Source organism: Balaenoptera physalus, assembly GCF_965194825.1.
Source record: "Balaenoptera physalus genome assembly, chromosome: 2".
In the NCBI taxonomy this organism is placed as follows: domain Eukaryota; kingdom Metazoa; phylum Chordata; class Mammalia; order Artiodactyla; family Balaenopteridae; genus Balaenoptera; species Balaenoptera physalus.
In genome coordinates, this window is record NC_138883.1 from 91,207,391 (window position 1) to 91,209,314 (window position 1,924).

The 1,924-nt window shown below is 38.0% G+C and overlaps 1 protein-coding gene across 6 annotated transcripts in view; it reads right to left on the reverse strand.

The window, feature by feature from the left end:
• Positions 1 to 1,922, reverse strand: part of GALK2 (galactokinase 2) — a 140,117-nt gene extending 138,195 nt beyond the window's left edge. For 2 of the 6 annotated variants that reach the window (XM_082453028.1, XM_082453010.1), the window contains exon 1: positions 1,570 to 1,868. The gene's annotated coding sequence lies outside the window, so the exon portion shown is untranslated. Of the gene's footprint in view, positions 1 to 1,323; positions 1,449 to 1,569 lie in introns of all 6 variants that reach the window. The other 4 variants (XM_082453022.1, XM_082453023.1, XM_082453020.1 and 1 more) reach the window with 4 other exon arrangements.
• Positions 1,923 to 1,924: the final 2 nt, after the last annotated feature.

A 1,924-nucleotide genomic window follows, 5' to 3' on the forward strand; every position in this document is an offset into this window, starting at 1 on the left:
CTACATAAAACTTCTAGAAGAAAACAAAAGAGAAAAATCTTAGTGCCGTTGGGTATGGCAAATATTATTTAAATACAACAAAAAGTATAAAGAACACTTACAACTCAATGGTAGTAAGACAACCCAATTTAAAAATGGGCAAAAGGGTGCCACATATACTAAAGCAACCTAAATGTTCATCAACAGAGGAATGGATAAAGAAGATGTGGTACATATTACAATGGAATATCACCCAGCCATAAAAAAAGAACAAAATAATGCCATTTGCAGCAACATGGATGGACCTAGAGACTGCCATACTGAGTGAAGAAAGCAGACACAGAAAGACAAATATCATATGATATCGCTTATATGTGGACTCTAAAAAAAACGGTACAAATGAACTTATTTACAAAACAGAAGTAGAGTCACGGATGTAGAAAACAAACTTATGGTTACCAGGGGATAAGGGGGAGAGATAAATTGGGAGATTGGGACTGATGTATACACACTACTATATATAAAATAGATAACTAATAACCTGTTGTATAGCACAGAGAACTCTACTCAATACTCTGTAATGGCCTATATGGGAAAAGAATCTAAAAAAAAAAAAAGAGTGGATATATGTATAACTGATTCACTTTCCTGTACACCTGAAACATAACATTGTAAATCAACTATATGCCAATAAAAATTTTTTTAATTATTTTAAAAAACACAAAAACAAAAACAAATGATTACTAAAAAATCCAGGGACTTCCCTGACGCTCCCAATTCAGGGAGCATGGGTTGATCCCTGGTCGGGGAACTAAGATTCCGCATGCCGCAGGAACAAGCAAACAAAAAAAAGCAGTTACTGAGTAACTGCCAAAATGGAAAAAAAAAAAAAAAAAAATCCAGTCTGCAATTCCTCTTCCTGGACTTTTTCCTAAGAAAAAATAAAGTGTCAATGATACTCGCTCCAGAATTGTTTAAAATGGTGGTACTGTTGCAATATTCAAAATGTGTAACAATAATAGCATGCTTAAGTAAATTACGGTGCATTGGTACATTCAACCAAGGGCTTATTATGCCGCCATTAAAATAATCATTGTCAACAATATATTGCATACATTGTCCTATGCTGTTACATAACTAGGTGCAGAAAGAATCCGAAATTATATCTGTGATATAGCTATATAAAATTTGTGAATTCAAGTGGACAAAACTGGAAGTTTATATGGAAAATGCTGTTTGAAAAGCAGTTTTTTCCCCTTCATTTCATTTTTGTATTTCGAATTCTACTAATGATGTTGTGCAACAATAATGCATTTTTTTAAAAAAACAGTCGTTAGCTGTTACCTTAATTCGGTCCCACGGGCAGTAAAGGTTAGTTTATAATTCGCTGAACAACTGAATAAGACTTCAGATGCCTCCATTGATTGATACTTTACTAATTTGGGATATCCACAGAGTCGTGTTGCCGACTACAAATATAACAAACATTACGTGTAAATCGTGCTGCTGAAAGGTTTCCAAACATCACATGACCACCCACCAAAATGTGTGGGCTAAATGCACATCGATAATCATGGCAAAAATAACTACCTGTCACATAGGATGGGCATGTCAGACTTTTCTCCGCGAAAGGCTGCTGGTCCCAAGCTGCCTCTTACTTTCACCAGAATGAAATGGTTCCAGAATCCCAGGCAAGGGAGGATACTGTTCCCTTGCCCAGGAGGCTGGAAACTGCGCGTTGTGAGCGCAAGGTTTCCAAGGCCCCTCAGCCGAGATCCGCAACACTCGAGGATCCCCTAGTTGCTAGGTTTAGTTGCTAAGGCACCAACCGTCTCGCAGGAAGAGGGGACGGTGCAATCGCTTTTGGCGTCGGAGCGAATCCTCTGGACACCGAGCTCATTTGTTCCGGCAGGAAACATTCAGCTCCTCTAAGTGCGACGGGAAG